Source organism: Rutidosis leptorrhynchoides, chromosome 7 (genome assembly GCF_046630445.1).
Source record: "Rutidosis leptorrhynchoides isolate AG116_Rl617_1_P2 chromosome 7, CSIRO_AGI_Rlap_v1, whole genome shotgun sequence".
NCBI lineage: Eukaryota > Viridiplantae > Streptophyta > Magnoliopsida > Asterales > Asteraceae > Rutidosis > Rutidosis leptorrhynchoides.
In genome coordinates, this window is record NC_092339.1 from 157,800,647 (window position 1) to 157,809,703 (window position 9,057).

General features: G+C 37.4%; 1 non-coding gene across 1 annotated transcript; it reads right to left on the reverse strand.

Moving 5' to 3' along the window:
• Positions 1 to 6,245: 6,245 nt before the first annotated feature.
• Positions 6,246 to 6,351, reverse strand: LOC139860960 (small nucleolar RNA R71). Its single transcript, XR_011763584.1, has one exon. It is a non-coding gene; the product is annotated as a small nucleolar RNA R71 (small nucleolar RNA).
• Between the last annotated feature and the right edge of the window lie 2,706 nt (positions 6,352 to 9,057).

Sequence of the window (9,057 nt, forward strand, 5' to 3'; positions counted from 1 at the left end):
AATTAACAAAATAAATTTTAATGATCAAAGTTAGCGACTTGTAATTTATAAAGCAAAACAATTCAAAATAAACATACATGTGTATTTTATTATACACACACTGAAACTGTCATTAACTTTGATAATACAAAATTTATTATTAATCTATTTCTATACATATCATCCTGTATACAAAAAAAAAAAATTGATACGATACATAAGAGTAATACAGATATACATACATACATACATATATACAGAACTTGATGAAAAAAATATACAGAATTAAAACAATTACCGGATTTAAAAGTAAATAGGATATGATAACGTTATTGATTCGAAGAAGCAGAAGCCGATCTCGGAGAAAACGGACGCCGGCAACTTGAACCCTAGTGTTTCAGTAGAGAAAAAAAATAATACAGTAAATGGGTAAAACGAAGCAGCTGGTTAGCAAACGGTACCACATACTATCGAAGAAGATGCCACAATCAACAATAATTGATAAATAACTGAAATTAATTGAAAAAAAGGACGAACCTTGGAGACGGATGAACCGTAATCGAAGCAAACGACCGAACACCACCCAAGAATCAGGCCAAAAATACTAAAGCAAGAGAAACCCTAAATCAAAAATATCGATTGTTACCTGTCGAGTTCACCGATTGGGAGAAAAAAATGATGATATACTTATACACAAAATGGGGAAAACAGAGAATAAGATAATGGAAGCAAGGTTAGAGGACATGCAACCCATGCCTTTATGTCTGATGGTGAAGAGTTGTGGAGATGGCTTTTTGGTACAGGGTATGGTTACTTGCACGTTTATAATTGGAAAAAGATAAAATAATTGGGAGTCTGATTTATCTGGGCCAGGAGGTTTCAAGAGTAACTCTAAATAAGCCCATTTGATCAAAATAGCCCTTTTAAAGAGTTTTTTTTTTGGAAAACAGCCCACAAAGGCCAAAAAAATAAAATAAACTGTAAAACCTATTATAAAGCATTAAAAAAAATATTCAAGGGGAGAAAGACGGTGAATAGTGAAAATAGACCAATGGGAGAAGCCAATATAGGCTCACAGTTAGAAGATATATAATATTTCACCTTGAATTCTTTCAACAAACTTTGACGATTCCTTTTCAACCTTAAGAGGTGATGGTCTTATTATCAGTTTTCCAAGATAGCATGATGTATATGAGATAAGTGCATAATGAGGAATCTTTTGATCCGTCAATGGATATTCATGTGTATTTCGATATATTATCTTTTATCATTATTGATCATGGGTGGCCTAATCTATCATGCCACAAACTGATCATTATAGAATCAAATGACTTCTCATTAACTATCATGTGCTTTTGGTACATTTATATATGTTTAATGTAAACTAGAACTAAGTCATTGTAGTTTTTTCAACCACATGAATCTTGTAAGTGATACTTACATATTTACCATGTTTTGTTGTCACTGACTGACTATCATATCCATTATGATATATGCCAGAGAAACTTAATAAATTTCTCTTTGACTTGGAAGAAAACAAGACATTATTTATCAAAAAATTTGTACCATTTGGTAACATAAATTATTCCTTTCCCATTCCTTTTTATCAAGTTTGCAGGATCTGTAATGTATGTATAGTTCCTTACGTTGGTTTTAAATCAATGACATATTATTTTGATTTAAGTATAATGTGTGGCATAAAACTATCTGCTATACATAGAGATCTCCACCACTTGATTGATGTTGTATTCCAGTAGCATTCATATTGAACTTCAAATATAAGAAAAAAAAATAATGACTACATAAATATTACACAATATGTTACATGAAAATAGATTACAAAAATAATAAAGAAAAATTTAGCAAACATAATAACGAAAGTTCGGCGATATTAAATCGTTTATTTATAAGGGACACATAGCAAGTTAAATATACTAGAAATCTTCAAACATATCTGATGATTGCTCAGTGACTGTTGGATCAAGGTTATCAACAAAATGTACTTCCTTTTCTTTTCCTTTGAACGAATCCTGATACATCTTAATAAGATGTTTAGACATTCAGAAAGTATTAGCCTAGTTGCCCATTCTTTGAAGAATTTTCTTCAACATCTCATTTAGTGGGGCTTGTTTGGTGTTTGATATTTATACTTTTGTGGATTATTGTTTCTTTGAAAACTATGACCACGACCACGACCACGCTTATTACCATAAGGATTATTCCTACCATTGTTATGGTTTTTTACATGATGATATTGGTCATTATATCCAAGACCTTGCCCACGTCCTTTTTCCCCATTTATCACTGTTAATAGCATTTGCTTTGGGAAGTGAAAGTGCACCAGTAGGAGAGATTGCTGATTTTCATTAACAACTCATCATTCTGTTCTGTAACTAAGAGATATGCATTAAGTTCAGATTTTTTTTAAACATTTGCAATCTCAAATTTGCTTGCAAAGTGATGTTTGAAGAATGTATTGTGGAGAAAAGTTTCTCCAACATGTCAGCATCGCTTATTTCATGTCCACAAAACTAAAGTTATGAACATGTACTATACAGATTTAAGCTGTACTCATTTACTTTATTAGAATCCCGAAACCTTAATGTTCTCCATTGATCCATAGCAGCTGGAAGTAAAACTTCTCTTTGATTATTAGATCTACTTTTGAGTTCCTTCCATAAAACATTTGGATCTTCTTCAGTCACATATATTTTGCAAGCAATTATCAATATTGATCAAGCATATTTTCATGGGGTTAGGGTAAGTCTACGCTTGAGTGCAATAATTAAGGTTTAAGGAAAAAAATTCGAACCTCCGACGATTGTCGTGGATAACCCGTCTCGGAGCCAGTATGATCCCGATAGGTTGGTCGATCGTAAGTCTACCAATAACCTAGCATACAAGGTTGAGTGGCCCCAAGGCATGAAGGATTCATAGTTTGATAAACTTACCTGAAAGTCTTTAACAATGATGAAGATCGTACGAATGTAATTCGTTCATGAGAGTATGCTATGTGTTACGTAGAATGCAATGTTGAACCCCTAAGGGTTTTAGAGCCATGTATCTATAGGCTAGCGATTAGGGTTGGAATATGATTCTATCCCCATATAATCAAGATATCCTTTCCTAAATAACATGCGTTATTTAAGGAAACCAAATAAGGTTGGTTTTATCGTTTAGCTTAGCGTGCAAGGTAAATAGTTTGACCAAGTCATTAAAGACCGCATTCATTGGTATAGGCGCATAGTGAACGCGGCTATACCATTGGTTTTATTCATAGCGTACGTGGATGGTGGCATCTAGTACGCAGGTTAGGACTTGGATGTGTATTCCGCATAAGCATGCGGATATGTGTATCATTAAGTCCCCCAGTTCGATGACATGCATAGTGACAACAAATGTATGGCGTTGAACTATAAAAGAAAAATATAGTCGTGACCAGGAAAGCAAGTAGTACTTGAAACGGAACCAAAGTTGTGATATTTTAGAATTTATTTCAAAACCCTTTCAATGGTGCATTTAATGCAATGCATGCGCGTAGTCTCAAAAACTTCCTTTCGCTTCTGCTTCCTAAAGCTGAGTCGGCTTACCACACTGGCCTACCACATGGGCGCCGACTTGCCAATTGGTCTGGCCACCGAGAACTTGAAACGGGCAAGGGAAACGGCTTGCCTGGCACCGGCCTCCCACACCGGCCTGTGGCGCCGACCTCCCAGGCCGGCCTGCCAGCCGTTTCCTAGCCAAATTCCATATATTTAAGGGCCATTTTTCATCCATTTTTACACAAACTTTAATTCACGTCTTTCTCTCTCTTTATACAATAATTAGCCATACTTTCAAGGTCTTCGACTCCGAGCGGGAAAATTAGTACCCAGAGAAGAACGTCAAAGATTGTATTAGGAGCGGTATAGAGTTTGAAGTTGTCACTTTTGTATTTTCAAAACTCGTTTAATCTACTGGTACTTCTATCCTTTATCTTTATATAATGTCTTCCATTATTATTATTTATGATATTGTTACTATGATTATCGAGTAGTTATCTTTAGTGTATACTATGATGTAATTAGTTATAATGCCGTAATAATATTATGGTTTGTGTATGTTGTTGAGAAGCTTTTCGAAAATGCTTTAAACTCAATCGCTTTTTCAACTAATAGAACGTAGTTATTGGCTCTGTTATAAGGAAGTCGCAAACCCCGATTCAGAGTACACTATCTGTGTCACCCATTGGTAAGAGAAGTCTATCGGATAAAACACAATTTTGACCGAGGCACACCGGTTGTAGTAAGTCCACCGAGCTTTAGATTCCGACTGAGGAATCTTGCGTAGTTAAACATATAACTAGGCCCATAGTACATTGTCGGTCATAGACCATGCTAGTGTAGTCACCAAGCATATAAGCTTCGTACGTGCACGCTGAAGCACAACGGTTGTTGTAAGTTGTTATAAGTTGTAGCTCTGCTAAGTAAGGCCATGGAACCCGGTCAGTGCTGATTAGTACACTTCACCATAACGCGTTCTCAAGTATTACACCCCGCTTGAGGGATTCATAGTTAATTAAGGAACTGTTTGTTTAAACACATAACTGAACATGTTCATGGAAGTCACACCAACTTGGCCATGGTGTTCTTTATGGTTCAACTCTTTTTAAGGGCTAGCTATCTTTTAAAACCCAATCATTAACGAAAGCATCAAAACACATCATGTCCCTCGAATATGGCATACCTTGTACTTCATTATGCTTAAGAAAGTTTAGACCTTTTGAAACGTTAATACGTCACCTAACCTAGTCGCTCAATTGGATGAGCTGTTTAAACGTGTATGCTTGTAGTCAAGCTGCACAGGCGTCGGGAGTATGGGATATTGCTGTCTATTCAGAATCTTCAAGCCTAACGCTTACCCAGTGACATGTCTTATGACAGAGGTGGTAGGACCAGTGTAATAAATACAAGGTCACTACCTATTCATGAGCCAGCATTCCATAATCTCGGCAAAGTAACTAACGAAATCATAGTATGCACTTGCTTTAACCTTATCCGAATTACAAATTTTATCGCATTTACTTTATTTTATCTTATAAACCAGAAAACCCAAAATTAGGTAATTTACAACTACTCCTCCACTTTAGGATTATCTTAAGTTATAAATATTGGTTCGATTCTACTGATCTCTTAAAAATTTGACTTAAGGTCATACTTCCTTTACTCACCATAATAAGGAATAGTACGATTTAGGCCTCGCTAAATATAAATTTAAAACTATTGCATCCTCTCCTGATAGCTGATTCCGACGCCGTGCAACCTAACGACACCGTAGAAACAAAACCGCCCGTTTTAGTCATATCAAGAGAGGTATGAGTTTTTGGCGTCGCTACCGGGGACCTGGTATCAGACAATACTGCTCCTATCAAACCTATTTGCAAGCCTTGAGTGGTGTCTAGGAAAGACAATTATACACGGACTTGGTTGTTGGATTTTCCGAACAGTCGCCAATTATATTGGGACCAAAAGGATCCTGCGACTCCGTAGTCGATCTGGCCACTTGGTTAGTTGAGTAGTTCGTGCGAAGCTCTATTATCGAAATACAAGAGAATCAGTAGCAAGAATCTAAAACATAGTAAAACTTAGGATAATTACCTTAGATTACATTACCTTAGCTTGCCTTAGCTTACATTACCATAGATTACCCTAGATCTCCTTAGATTAGGATTACTATAGATTACTTTATACTAAATTAGGAACTTAACATATCTACCTAAAATTTAAAAACAAGAAGGCATATTCAGTGTATGACCCATACCTGATCTAGAGCAGGGCCATTGTTGTTCGTACCTGATCCAGACGCAATAATCTCTAAAGCACGCAAGGAAGAACGAATCAAAAACCGAATGGCATTACGCGTTACTCTAGCAGAAAACACCAAACCCTCTATTGAAGGTCGAGGAGGACCAATCAGATTCCCAGAGATCCAAGGACACTCGTTCGAATTAAAACATCATATTATACAGCTCACCCAAAATGGCTATCAATTTCATGGACCACCAAATGACTATCCTAACTCTCACCTTGATAAGTTCATATCTCTTTCGAACTCCTACAAACAGCCAAGGATAGAAAAAGATATAGTTCAGCTATACTTGTTCCTCTATTCTCTCACTCATCATGCGCAGACATGATTTGAATGATTGGAAAAAGATTCCATCACGTCATGGACGGAGATGGAAACTAAATTCCGAACCAAATATTTCCCTCCTTCTAAAGAAAGCAAGCTTAAGAATGACATCATTAACTTTAAACAAAGTTATGATGAATCTCTTTACACCGCATGGGAGCGATTCAAAATCATGCTGAAGAAATGCCCTAATCACCAGCTAGAACGTTCTACTCAAATATACACCTTCTACAATGGTCTTATGGTAAATCAAAGGACGATGATCGATGCAACAGCTCAAGGAAATCTAATGAACCAAACCGCAGACGAATCATGTGTCTCAAATCTAGAACAGTGGTGAGACCTCTTCATCACCTGCTCCACTCTCCGCACTTAATAATCAAACGGACGCCATCAAATCCCTCACGGATAAGATGGAGTCTCTTGCCAAACAACTTAGAGAATTGAAGATGCAACCGTAGCAGGTTAACCAGGCTCAGCCCTGTTCTAACTGTACCAACCTGCAACCTATGGAAGAATATCAAGTTTAGTACGAGAGACGGTTCAGTCTGTTACGTTCAATACCCTACGCGTCAACCAAATCCCGGATTCAATTAACAACCTAGGGTTAACCAGTTTCAAAGAAATAACCAACATTTTCACTATCGTTACCCACCTTATCTACCCCAAAAACCTCAATTAACCTACGATCAACCACTTCCACTTATTGCAGCACCAGCTGTGGAAAATTCTCCAACCACCCTAATTACGAAAGTAACTAACCCTGCTCTCAGGACTGATGTTCAGTTGACTCAGTTCATTCAAGGACAAAAACAGCTAAATCAGAGAACTGCATCTAGATAAGAACAGGCGAAGATACTCATGTGAAACCAATTGGCTCTACTCAAAAGTCTAGAAACGCAGCTCGAACAGTTATCACAACGCCTTGAAACCCGACCACAAGGAAGATTACCTAATAATACTATCCAAAATCCCCACATATAGGAGGCTAAGAAAATGGATTCCATAATCCCAAAGGAAGAACTAAGGAGGAGGTTAGCTAGGCTCAAGAAAAAATCAAAAAATACTGAGAAGCTGCCCACTCAAACTCCAGTTCGTGTACCTTATCTCGGAAGGCTACTGGAAGAACCATCAGAGCTTGATACCTACAAGCTTAACGGAAGATTCCTGGACATAATGTCTAAAGTTTCAAACCAGAAGAGATACATACGAAGGCTTCTCTCTACAAAGGAAAGGATACCAGAATCCAACAAAATTCCACTTGGTGAAGAATGCTTAGCATTGCTCAGAAACCCTCTACCTAAGAAACTAGGAGATGCGATCTTATTCATTTTCCCATATTCAATCTACCTATATAGAACCATTCATGCACTAGTAGATTTAGGAGAAAGTATCAACCTCATACCCTATTCTCTCTATAAGAGATTAGAGCTAGGAGACTTGACACCAACTAAAATGACAATCCAACTTGATGATCACACAATCCGATATCCTAAGGGCATAGTTGAGAACCTCTTGGTGAAAGTCAACAAATTCTTGTATCCTACGGATTTCATAGGAAGACCAACATACGCCGATAGTATTAGGAAGACCTTTCATGAACACGGCTAGGACTGTCATTGATGTGTACAATCAAACCTTGATCTTGCGATCACATGGGGAGAGAGATACCTTCAAAATCGACCGACCTATCGATCTTTCTGGATAGGTAGAGATGTTTGCTATTTCTACCAGACGGATCACTTTCGATGATGAGTCCCCACCACCAGCCGATGATATCGAAATGAGTGTCGAATCACAGTCTGCTGATGACCCAGAAATGGAAGAAGAGGATCCAATGAAGAAATAGAGGAAGCGGAAGAATCTGAGGAGGATGGAGAAATGGGAGACGTATAGAAAACTGTGATAGTACCCTCTCTAAGCTTAGAAGAAAATCACAAACGTCACGAAGAATTAATGAGGCTAGAGACAGAGTATCACAGTTAAATTATTCGATTCAAAAAGAAAACTGATAAGGTTTCCGAAGTTAAAGACATAGAGATTGACCCTGCAAGTGTCGAAGTGAAACACCAGAATACTGAAGAAGCCCGTTCACCAGACGAATCTACAGATGAAAGCTATACCGATGATGATGATGAAGAAGAGAAAAATGAAGACATTCTGAACAATTCATATTCTCCATCAGCAGTACCAGATTGTAACATCCTATTTTCTTCACACGTGTCTTAAGGTATTTAGTTAATCGTTCGAACGTTTATATTTCGCTTTTTATGTGATTAAACGATATAAAGTGTTAAATCGATGTATATGAGGTATATTCATATGTATATGATTGAGAATGTATGCATGTATAAGTATATGCATGGGTTTTGATGGTGTTAAGTCATGTGAGACTTAAAGACGAAGTTTAAACGTGTGTAGGAAGTGTGAACGAGGTGTACAAGTCGAATAAATCATTGTTGTATTAAGTTGTCAAAATGGCCAGTCACAGGCCAATGCCGCGCCGCGGAGATCTTGGGCGCGCCGCGACAAACAAAGCAAATCAAAGTCAGGAGTGAATTAACACATCTCGAAAATCCAGTGTATTTCTGCGCCGCGACAATTGAGGTCGCGACGCGACAAAGCTGCAGATCTGATCCGTTTTCCCATTTAAAAAGGGGTGGTCCAAGGGTATTTTCATCTTTTCGCATATGGATCTGATTGGAGCATTAAACCTCAACCACTTATCTCATTTAATTCATTTCCTTTTTCCTTTTCTTTCCATTTTCTCTTCCAAAACATAAAACCATTTGGATTAAAAGTGAGATTCGAAGGTGAAGACTTGTGATTCGATCTTTGGAGCAAATAGGAAATTTGTTCTCCTCGTTCTTAGCTACGACTTGATAATATTGGTAAGTCTTACCTCCA